The sequence below is a fragment of the Artibeus jamaicensis genome, unplaced genomic scaffold (genome assembly GCF_021234435.1).
Source record: "Artibeus jamaicensis isolate MK-2021 breed Jamaican fruit bat unplaced genomic scaffold, CSHL_Jam_final scaffold_847, whole genome shotgun sequence".
Classification (NCBI taxonomy): Eukaryota; Metazoa; Chordata; class Mammalia; order Chiroptera; family Phyllostomidae; genus Artibeus; species Artibeus jamaicensis.
In genome coordinates this window covers 14603148-14615627 of record NW_026522057.1, presented here as the reverse complement: position 1 = coordinate 14615627, position 12480 = coordinate 14603148, and the positions used below count along the sequence as shown (strand labels likewise).

Below are 12480 nucleotides of genomic sequence, written 5' to 3'. Positions count from 1 at the left end.
GAAAAATAGTCCAAACTATAATTATCAGATGAGCTCTAAAGCTACCTGTTATAAGAAAAGGGTTTCCGAGTCCCTGGACTTATCCTGAATACAGCTACAAAAAGGCAACAAAATGCTGGCTGTTATTACGAAAGCTTTGGAAACATAGAACACATTATCCTGCCCTTGTACAAACCAAAGTGTATCTGTACCTAGAATAGAATGTGCAGCTGTGGTCATCACAGCACAAAATAAGGTAAAATAGATAAGACCTAGAAAGGTATCCAGAAAGACCAAAGGACAGAGGAACTTCTGCATGCATACAGATTGTTTTTAAAGAGAGTTATATAAAAGACACTTTAATATGAAACTTAGAGGGTGTGAAATAGTAAATAGAGACTGCATCAAATCTTAGAACTTATAAACCAAAAGTCTAACAAAACAATAAAGTACATTTTGTTTTATTTTTCATTAAATTTACTGGGGTGACAGTGGTTAATAGGATCATGTAGGTTTCAAGTGTACCTTTCTATGATACACGATCTATACATTGTATTGTGTGCCCACCATCCAAAGTCAAAACATCTTCCACCACAACCACATATTTAGCCCCCATGACCATTTACTACCCACTACTCCCCAACCCCCTTCCTTCTTGTAACCACCATACTGTTGTCTGTGTCTATGAGTTTCTGTTTTGTATCCCACATATGAATGGAATCATACAGTTGTTAGCTTTTTCTGACTTAGTTCGCTTTTTTAAAAAAAATAAAAGTATATTTTTTTGCCTGGCTGGTGTAGCTCAGTGGATTGAGTGAGGGCCTGTGAACTAAAGGATGGCAGTTCGATTCCCAGTCAGGGCACATACCTGCGTTGCAGGCCAGTTCCCAGCAGGGGATGCACAAGAGGCAACCATACACTGATATTTCTCTCCCTCTCTCCTTCCCTTCCCCTCTAAAGATTAATAAATAAATAAATAAATAAATAAATAAGTGTATTTTTTTAAGAAATTTAAGCCCAGGTTTTAAAAATGAAAAAGACAAGAGGTGTTAAGACAAAAGTTTTATTTTATTTTATTTATTTATTTTTTTTTTTAAAGATTTTATTTATTTTTAGAGAAGGGGAAGGGAAGGAGAAAGAGAGGGAGAGAAACACCAACGTGTAGTTGCTTCTTAAAGTGCCCCCTACTTGGGGAACTGGCCTGCAACCCAGGCATGTGCCCCGACTGGGAACGGAACCAGTGACCCTTTGGTTCCCAGGCTGGCACTCAGTCCACCGAGCCACACCAGCCAGGGCGACAAAAGTTTTATTTTTAAAAAAAGGAAGGAAGAAGGGGAAAAGAAGAAAAGAAGGGAAGAAGCTGACTGGTTTTGAATCCTAGTCCAGTAGGCACAGTTGTGTGACCTTGGGCACATTACTGCATTTCTCTGAGCCTCACTTTTCTCATTTGTAAATAATGACTAATTTGAAGGATGGATAGATACATATCCATACATACACACTGCGTGGCACACAATATACACCTACTACCCAGCAGCTACTGCTTTTATTAGGACCAATAAGAAAAATACTAGTTTACTACCCAATCCAGTAAATAAAGTACTAAAACTCATTATTCAGATGTGAATTATAGAATATAAAAAAAATAATTCAAAGATAGTCTAGATAAATTCACAGGTAACATTTCCATAAGAAACTTCTAAAAGAAATTAAGAATTTTGGGAAACATAGCCCTAAATGTTGAATTTGACATTTTCATCCCTTTCTAAGCAGTAAAATTTTAGGCTAAACAGACAAATTTTTTAAGATTTTATTTATTTAGTATTAGAGAGAGGGGAAGGGAGGGAGAGAGAGAGAGAAAAACATCAACCTGTGAGAGATACATCACTTCGTTGCCCTTCACTGGGCCCCGACTGGGGACCTGGCACCCATCCCTGGCATGTGCCCTGACTAGGAATTGAACCAGCGACCTTTCGGTTTGCAGGCCGAGCTCAATCCACTGAGCCACACCAGCCAGGGTGACAGACCAAAATTTTATGGGACCAACTATGCCATTTCTTAATTTTAAACAACAACTGTTAAGTTTTATTGAGCACTGGACTAAGTAATGGTGCCATTTAACCCTTCCAATACCCTTTGAGATATGCTCTATGTTTTATAGTAAAATTAAGATCGGTCCCCATTTTACAGATGAGAAAGCAAAGGTTAAGAGTTATTGTCCAAGGGTATATATACTGAGCTGGTAAGGGGAGAAGCCAACAATTAAACCCAGATGGATAGACTCCAGAATCTACACTCATAACCACGGAATTATAGCACCCCCTACTCTGCAAGAAATGTTGGGTGTTAGATATACGAGAATGAGGTTAGTGATAAAGGACTGTACAGTTGAATATTCAAAAATGCTGTCTGACAAGGCTAACCCAGTCAAGGTTACTGCCAGCTACTCAGATTTAGGGTGGTCACAAGCATAAACATTGAAATAAGAACTGATTAATGAGGATGTGACAAATCTAATACAAGAAGCCTAAAAGTTTCTAAACTGTGGTCTTAGCTATGGTAAACAAAGTGCAGAGAAAGAAGAAAATATATCAAAATGCTAACTGGTGGGATTACAGGTGATTCTTATTCTCTGCTTCATATTTTTTAATATGATTTTTTCTTCTTTACAAAGAGTACTCATTTTCATAATTGGAAAAAGGTAGAAATAAAAATAAATCTAAGGAGACTTTCATTCTTTATTCACTTTTGATTGTGTAATTTGTTGCAATGAGCATGTATTACTCTTGCAATTTCAAAGAGATTTTTAAAACAAATAAATCTAAGATGCCAGAAAAGGGAAGTAAATTACATGTAGATACCAAAGCAAAAAAAAAAAGATATGATGTAAGAATAAGCAAATCAGAAGCTACCGTCCATTGGAAAACTCTACACATGTATCAAAAGACTTGGGTTTATACTGATATATACATCAATGTGGATTAATCTCAAAAACTTCACGTTGAACAGAAGAATTCAGACATAAAAGAGTACATACTATGTGAGTCAGTAACTGGTAGAATTAATATGTGAAGATAGAAATGAGAACACTGGTTGCCTATAAGACAGGGGGACTGACTGGAAGGGAGTGTGATGAAACTTTGAAGGGTTATAGAAATGTTCTATCTCTTGATTGGGGTGTGGGCTACGCATGTGTTTCCATTTGTCAAAACTGATCGAATTATATACTTGCATTTCTATGGATTTCACCATATGTAAATTTTAACTTTAAAACATTTCATTAATGCACTGGCTGGTATGGCTCAGTGGACTGAGTGCTGGCCTGCAAACCAAATGGTCGCTGGTTTGATTCCCAGTCAGGGCACGTGCCTGGGTTGCAGGCAAGATCCCTGGTGGTGGGAGCATGGGAGGCAACCACAAAAAAATGCTTCTCTCCCTCTCTTTTTCCTTCCCTTCCCCTCTCTCTAAAAATAAGTAAATAAAATCTTTTAAAAAAAAGTCATTAAAAAAGACAGGATTCAGTATCAAATCCATTATTAGCTGAGTGACTTCAGGGAAGTTACTTGACCCCTCTGAGCCTGATTATTTATAAAATGTAACTACTAACAATTTATTTCAAATGCTAAGGACTGACCATATTTGACCCTTTGGTTCGCAGGCAGGCACTCACTCAATCCACCCAGCCACACCAGCCAGGTCTGAAGGAGCTTTAAAAATAAAGAAAGCCCTAGCTGGTGTAGCTCAATGGGTTGAGCACGGGCCTGCGAACCAAAAGATCGTGGTTCGATTCCCCGTCAGGGCACATGCCTGGGTAGCAGGCCAGTTCCCCAGTGGGGGCCACATGAGCAGCGGCAACCACACATTAATGTTTCTCTCCCTCTCTTTCTCCTTCCCTTCTCTTCTAAAAGTAAATAAATAAAATCTTAAAAAAGAGAAAACAATTTAACTTAAAAAAAAGACTATGAATATTCTTACAAAGGGAAATTTACTTACAGTTCTCAACTATAGACAGGAACATCCATGAGCATGACATAGGACCTTCTTTTACACAGTTAAGCAGTTTTTCAAGATATGATTTGAGAGAAAGTTGAACAATGGCATTATCAGGGGAGAAAAAGGTCTCAATTCTAAATGCTTGAGAGTAAGAGAACTGCTCTTGTTACTTTACTATATCAATTACAAAATTTAAGTGTCACTATCATTTATATGTGTAAGTATGTATATGTGCATAAACATGCATGTATTCACTCAAATTTGAACTAAGTTGAACCACTGCTTCTTCCCAAAAGATCTTCTATATTCTAAAACTAAAAAACTTACTTCTGTTCAACCGGAATTAATCTTAGAACTAAGATACTATCTCAGGCTTTTTAATATTTTACCAAAAAAGAATAACAGCTTGAAAAATAATATCAGAGGCAAAGCTTAATAGCCATTCCCATCAATCTCAAACTGTTTTTCTTTATTAGTATGCGGAAATCATGATGAAGAGCAAATTTTTTTAAGATACTTCTATATCTGAACATTATTTCCTCTTCAAGCATTCAACAATTCTTGTTTCTATTCAATTCTTTCTTTCTAATTCAATTCTGTTTGGTTTCTAAGTTAAGAAGAGTGCTTCATTTGCATAAATGGTAACTATTCTGAGATACCATTCATAACTATACATTTGAATTTTCTAGAGTACCATTCATAACTTCTAAGGGAACAAGAAAAAGAAACATTTATTCAACTTCATTTTAATGATTACTAAGACATGAATGATTATAATGTTATTTGTGGAGGGTTGGCCAAAGGACAGCGAAGTCCTCAAATGTTAGAACTAACTTATCATCACTTTATGAATGCCCAAAAGGACCAAGGACCCTGCCTTGAACAATCTACCTATCACAAAAAATACTGAGCTTAGAAAAACATGCCCACTGGCTAAATGTGTTTGTAAGTTATAAAGTATGCAGGGACATCAAAAAGTATATTTTAGCCATGAAATTCAAACATCAGCAAAGAATCCTGACAACTGCTGGCAAGTTCTCTATAAAACCAATGCTGGTTATTCTTCAGGTATTAAACTTCTCAGCTATAAGCTTTTCTGAAGAAGTCTTTTATGCAAGGGAGTAATTATTCTAGTAGTTCTTTACTCCATCTAATCAGTAGTAGAAACTGATCTTACAAAGACCTGTCTGCATAAATAATTCAACTATCTATACTGCTCTAATATTTAAACCAAATTTTAAAATTTGCACAGAATAAAATAGGGCTACTGTAAAGTTGTCACCTCCTGATTTCTCTCTTTTTTCTTTCTTAGCCAAAAGTCAGAGACAAGAGACTGTATAAACAGAAGGAATATAAGGAGTATGCAGCTGAGGACTTTATACTCACTTCCCTTTATGACTATACACTACCCTACCCTTGGTTTAGTAATTCTAAAGAGGGGGCAATTTTGCCCTCCAAGGGACATTTGACAATATCTAAAGACATTTTTGCTGTCACAAGTAGTGGGTAGTAGAGACCAGGAATGCTGCTAAACATGCTAGAATATGCACAGGAAAGCCCTCCACAGTTACAGAATTATCTGTCCCAAAATGTCAATAATGCCAAGGTTGAAAAACTCTATCTCAAGGTCCAAGAAAGACCTACCTCTCAGAATAATAAATGTTCACTGATTTGAACCAAAAAGCCCATGAATTGGAAGAAAGAGAAGACTACAAGAATGAAGAAGACAGGCCAAATTTAGCATCTGTTACATCTTTTATTGCATGCTGAATACCAACCATACAAAAATAAACCAATATACATAGTCTGGCCCTTAAGGAACTCATAGGCAGGCAGGGGGAAGAGTTTTGTAATTTATCTGCTATCAAATCTGATGATCTGATAAATGATTTATAGAAGGAGAAAATATACAAGGGACTCACTTAACTTTTCCTGGGAATGCTTCATGGGATAGATGACATCTTAACTCAATTCTGAAGGATGAGTAGGAAGCATCTTATTTCACAGCTTATACACACCTCTTTCCAAATAAACAGTAATTCATTTCTTCAGTCAACAAAAAGCTATGGAACACCAATTATGTTCCAGGCACTTTATCATGAGACCCAGTCAAATGACAACTTTCCATATTTCTTCCCTTGGCATCACTGGTGTCCAGCAGTCCACCTCCCTCACCCAAATTCCCAACAATTTTTGCACTTCTACCTATTCTTAGTTCTGCAATTGTCACCCTAATAGATCTTAGTCAGCAAGGCCACCACCCAAGAAGTAAACAAAACTTTAAGCTGCCTGTTGACACAAACTAATCCTGCCTAGGTCACAAAATCACGGTGGTGATGCTGGCAGAGTAGCTAGGAATGCACTGACCACGGTCCAGATCTGCCACCTGTTAGATGTGTGCTGGTATCTGGGAAAGCTACTTTATTTTATCAAAAAACCTGGGACCTCTTCCACTCTACCCAATTCATGCCAGGACCAACAGTAAATTAATCAATACGTATTTGCTGAGCACCTACAATGTGCTTATGTCAGTGGTTCTCAACCCTGGCTGTGCACTGACATCGAAGCTCCCAGGCCAGATACAAATTTTTTTAAGCCACTTTATTTTCTTTTTTAACGATTTTATTTATTCATTTTCAGAAAGGGGACGGGAGGGAGAGAGAGAGGGAGAGAAACATCAATGTGTGGTTACCTCTCATGCACCACCACTGGGGACCTGGCCCACAACCCAGGCATGTGCCCTAGACTGGGAACCAAACCTGGGACCCTTTGCTTCGCAGGCTGGCACTCATCCACTGACCCACATCAGCCAGGGCCAGATATGAATATTTTCAAATGGTAAATTCTGATGAAAGACACATTTGGTGCCCTGACCTTTATTACAGAATAAAAACGAAGTATAAGACACAGTTCCTGTCTTGAAGAACTTATCCACAATCACAACAGACTTGGAATAGAATGTTAGTCCCCTAATTTGTAATCCTTTTACAATATTATCTGTGCTTATGAAATAGAAGAAAAGGGAGTAATCTGGATAAGAATTGCTCCTATTCCCTAGTCCAATCATATACCAATTCCACCTGCAACTCCTGATACACCTGTCTGCGCCCCTTCTATCTTCTAGACAGTGACAGTACTATTCTCAGGAATTGTGGAGACACCCAAGTAGGGGGATAAATTGAAACCCTCAATCAAGTGGCCATGCGGTATCTTAAAAGTCCAGAATCTTGGATTGAGCGCGGGCCTGCAAACCAAAGAATCGCGGTTCAATTTCCGGTCAGGACACGTGCCTGGGTTGCAGGCCAGTTCCCAGCAGGGAATGCATGAGAAGCAACCTTACATTGGTATTTCTCTCCCTCTCTCCTTCCCTTCCCCTCTAAAGATAAATAAAATCTTTAGAAAATATATATTAAACAAAAAAGTCCAGAATCTCTCAAATTCATGCTGTCATGGAGCTTCTCTTAGAAAGAATTCTTTAGCCCTGGCCAGGTATCACAACTGGTTATAGCACTGTCCCAATACACCAGGGTTGGGGGTTCAATCCCCAGTCGGGGGACATACCAAAAAAAAAAAGCAACCAATGAATACATAAATAATTAATGGAACAACAAATCAATGTTCCCCTCTCTTTCTCTCTTCCTTACTCTCTATCTAAAATCAGTAAATTTAAATAATAAGAATTCTTTAATCTCCAACAATACCAGTCACCTCAGTCTATAGTTAGAGTGTCTAAGAAAAGTAAAGAGTATACTGAGTCTTTGTAAATTTAAGAGGTCCTTCACCCTGGCTAGCACGGCTCAGTGGATTGAGTCCTGGCCTGTGAACCAATGGGTTGCTGGTTCAATTTCCAGACAGGGTACATGCCTAGGTTGTGGGCCAGGTCCTCAGAAAGGGACACACAAAAGGCAACCACACCCTGATGTTTCTCTCCCTCTCTTTCTCCCTCCCTTCCCCTCTCTAAAAATAAATAAATAAAGTCTTTTTAAAAATCACCCAAATTCATAAGGCTAGTAAACTCAAGTTTCTCATATAGCATATGCTTAAAATAAAAATACTCTAAAATATTAAACATATTTAGTAAACTCCTTTTCAAGATGTGCAGATTATGGAGGCTTCATAAATTAAAAACAAAACTTTCTGACATAAATCCCATTCAGCTGTGATGTCTTACTAAACACCACCTTGAATGGAACATCAGCTTTAAATTCTGTAAACATGATATCTCCAGATCCTCACCTGATGAATCTTTCTCTTAACTATATGGAAAAAGATATAATTCTGTTAATTGTTACATAAAGAGGAGCACAGACACTGTAAGTTACTCTTTAAAAAAGAGGGGTATAGTCCTGGCTGGTGTGGCTCAGTAGATTGATCCCCGGCCTGAGAACCAAGGGGGTTGCCAGTTTGATTCCCAGTCAGAGCACATGCCTGGGTTGCAGGCCAGGTCCCCAACTGGGGGCATGTGATAGGCAACCACACACTGATGTTTCTCTCCCTCTCTTTCTCCCTCCCTTCCCTTCTGTCTAAAAATAAATAAATAAAATCTTTAAAAAAAAGGGGGGGGTACAGAGTATCAGTCAAGTGTCTAGCATCTAAAACAGGAACCAGCCCTGGCTGGTGTAGCTCAGTGGATTGAGCGCGGGCCTGGGAACAAGAACCGGCCAGGGATGGTTGCGATTCTCTCCCTCTCTCTTCTTTCCCTCTAAGATAAATAAATAAATCAAAATGAGGGTATTAAAAGGTAAATTTTGATACTTAAGAAAAATGCAAATTGGTACATATTAATTAAAATAAGACTGAAAGAAACAAAAAATATCTCTTCCATGTAACAATGTTTTTAGGACCCGTCACTCTGAAATTAGCTCAGTTTACAATCCTTGCCATTGTTCTTGTCATCATATACATTTTACCCATAGGCGTCCACAACCCTTTAACTTCCACTCCAAAATCCAAAAGGCTGCAAAAAACAAGTTTTTCATTATTCACTTAACAACAAAACCTGATGTGAAATGACATGAGGCTACTTAATAGTTTTTATTTGTCCCAGTTGATATGAAAATGCTGACATTTTGCTAAAGAAAAGAGTTTGATTACAAAGTGCTGCCCTGACCTCTCTGGGATGTTATATAACCACAGTACATGCACTATATTTCATTTCTAAAATCCAAAAAAATTCTAAATTCAGAAACACCCACAGCTCCAAGAACTTTTTTTTTGGGGGGGGGCTCACAAGGTACTGTGAACTGGTATAACACTAATTAAAACTAAACCTTATACAGAAAATATAACCAATATTGAAAATAAAGGTAGATCTTCACATGCAATAAATTCAATGTCTTAACAACTATCCACATTACACGGTCCTATAAAATAAAGCATTAAAAAGACTTTTAACAAATATCAATAACCTAACACACCATTACGTGTTTTTCAAGTGATGGTGACATTGGCATCACCCAATTCCTCTTAGGTTAAAATGCACTAATTTAAATCACAGTTAAAACAGACCCAAAGACTGCAACTAGTTAATTATGTCAAGAAAAACAATCATCCACTGGTAAGTAATATATCCAGTAAAATGTTCTAATTTTTCTTAAGTTTATTTCAGAGGGTTTAAGATTTTAAATTATTTTATTCCAGATTATAATTTCCGAACAGTGAACAAATTACAATTGACTACTTCTGTAAAAGCCGAGCCTGGACAGAGCCAGCAACAGGGACAGCTCTTAAATATATCTGAACAGGAAGACGAGTTTCCTTCCTTCCTCCTTCAGTTGCTGCTTTCTGGTTTTAGAATTTCAAACAAAGAAATACATATTGGCTCCACTGCTAAGAAACGCCCTCTTTCTTAGCAACTTCCTCTTCCAATTTTCTTCCCTTCCACTAACATATCAGAACAATATACAATGACGGTCCTACCATTTTAATTAACCAAAAGCTCCAAGGTTTGGAAAAATTAAGGGCTGTAATTTATTGTACACAACTACTCACAATCCAGGTCCAGAATCTTCACTAAACTAGAGGTAGCAACAGAGAGCACAAAGAAACATGCTTAGTCGGATGCGGGCTATTGAAACTTTAGGAATCCAAAGAAATTTGAACAAATGGGACATTTCTCTCCCATCCCCTCAGAAACTTAGCCTATCATAGGAAGGAGAAAAAGTTACTGGGCTGGCATCATTCTGAACCAAGCGTCAAGTTTACACACCAATGACAGTTGGTGAACTTTCTACCCTAGGCCACCCAGCCAGGATTCAAACTGAACTCTCTGAAGTTCTAGCACACTTCAAAGTGACTTCTACAAGTTAGAAATGATCCTTTCCAACTCACAGACTGAACAAAGGGGATCAAGACCCTGCCTGTCTCCCAGAAGTGTCTAGGAGCAGACCCCTCACCGAATTTATGACAAAGCAAACTTCTTACAAGTGGGCAGAGAATTCCCCCTTACCTGGCGAGTCTCAAAGGAAACACCTTGGTAAGTTCTGCACCTTACAGGCTGACCTTGAGCAAGTTACTTAACTCCCTAACTTAGTTTTCTTATGTGTGAATTCTCAAGGGTAGCTGTAAAAAATAAGGACATATGCCTCAACAAGGTCTGGCACACAGTAGGAGTCCCATAAATGTTCTCCTTCCTCCTCCTTACCCTCCTGCATTCTTTTGGGCCTAAATTTCAAGCATGGCCCCAAGAGGCTACAAGGATTCCTTCCTCTTCTGTTTTTATGGAGAACTATATAAAACTTCCCCATCTCAGAGGCTCTAGGATCCTGCAGGACCAAGACATAACTCCATCATAGTCTGGGGTACCTCCAAAGCCTTCGTCAAAAAGACCCTTTAGCCAACTCTCCTTATTCTGCAATACCATCCTGAACACACAGGTACCTCCAAATTACTCTGCGGTCCCATCCTGTACACAGAGGTACACACTTGGCAACTTAGGTCAGCAGTGTCAAAGAGCAACCTCCATTCCCTGGCCTGTAGATGGAAACTGAGGCTCCGCCTGCGGAAGAACTTGCCCAAGATCTCATACAACATCTGGAATCCAACCCAGGTGCAATCTGCCTGCAAAGCCTCCTCTTTACAAAAGGGGAAACAGAAGTCCAGAGAGGGAAGTGACTTGCCCAAGGTCACACAGCGAGTTGGTGGCAGAGCTAGGTCAAGTTAGGGCACTTTCGAAACATGACGGACTCGTGGGCCCCTCCAGTCCCCGAGGGGATCTCCTGCACACCTCCTTCCAGGGGAGAGGAGTAGAAAGTAAGACGCCACACCACGCAGACCGCTCACCCAGCCTCTACCAATCGGTAGCAGGAGACGAGGTGCCCACACCCTCAAGACCCGAGCGGCTCGGGAGGAGCGGCCCCGCCGGGCCCAGTGCCTCACAGAAGGGCCCGCCAGCGGAGACTTGTTGCTCACCTGGTCTCGCGCAGTCGCACTCAGCGACAGAAGAACCCGCTAGCCACCCTTCTTCGCCCGGGTCTGTTCCCACTGGCCGCCGCAAGGGCTGCCACACTGCCGGACCCCAGTCAGTGCGCTACACCCCCAGCCGTGGTCAGCCGGCCCGTGTCCGCCATTACGTGATTCCCCGCCCCAGGACGCAGCCACACCCCGCCAAAGACCCTGATTGGCCCTCTGCCCCACCCGCCTTGGGCTTTCGGGCATTTCATTGGTCTGAATGGAATGCCAGTTAAATAGATACGCAAAAGACGTACTCCAGGGTACTGTCCCGGGAGCTCCACCCGAGCTACTTCCGCAATCGGAGTAAACAGCCGGGGTGTGGAGGGTGGCAACCAAGTGAAGTAGGGGAGGAGATTAAACTAAACCAACTCCTAAATACAAAGTAGGGACATTCCACCTAACAAAGCTTAAAAATTCATTTAAAGTGTAGTGAAAGGAGAACTCTTGTTCTTAGAGTCGAAAAAACCAGTATTTTTCGTGGAGGGGAGGGGCAAAAGACATTAACTTACTGTGGACACCCCTCAAATTGCCGATAGATTCGTCCCTTCCCTCCGGATCTCAGGCCTGGCCGAAAGTAAGGTGGAGAGAGTGAGTCACCTGCTAGAAGCCGAACTCGCCGCTGAAGGATCCAATATGGGAGGTGGTTTTGAAAGACCAGGGTCAGATGAGCTGGACCTTGGTTCAGCCCCCTACCTCACTCTGCGGCTTCATACTACTCTGAGTTTATCTGGGTCTCCGTTTGTCCTGCAAAATAGGAGCAGTTCTATCTGCCTCATGCCCTGGAGTGTTTGATGGAGATTTATGCATGAGTGGGTGTATGGATCGTGATTATAAGAGACCCAGTGAGTCTCAAAGGAAGCACCTTTGAGCTGGATATCAAGGTGGCATTCACAAATGAGCAAAGACACCTCACTTAGCTCTCTAGAGCAACTTCGCAAGGCAGACAGTGCTCGTTTTCCAGAAGAGAAAGCTGACTTAACCCGGGTCACCCAGGGAATTTGAAACAACCCTGAGACTCAAACCTGTATCTTTTGGCTTCCATTCTTTAATGCCTCC

At 40.3% G+C, this 12480-nt stretch overlaps 1 protein-coding gene across 1 annotated transcript in view; it reads right to left on the bottom strand.

Annotated features, from left to right (window-relative positions):
* The window catches only part of WASF2 (WASP family member 2), a 71445-nt gene extending 59886 nt beyond the window's left edge, over positions 1-11559 (bottom strand). The window contains exon 1 of the mRNA XM_037149753.2: positions 11383-11559. The gene's annotated coding sequence lies outside the window, so the exon portion shown is untranslated. The remainder of the gene's footprint in view (positions 1-11382) is intronic.
* Positions 11560-12480: the final 921 nt, after the last annotated feature.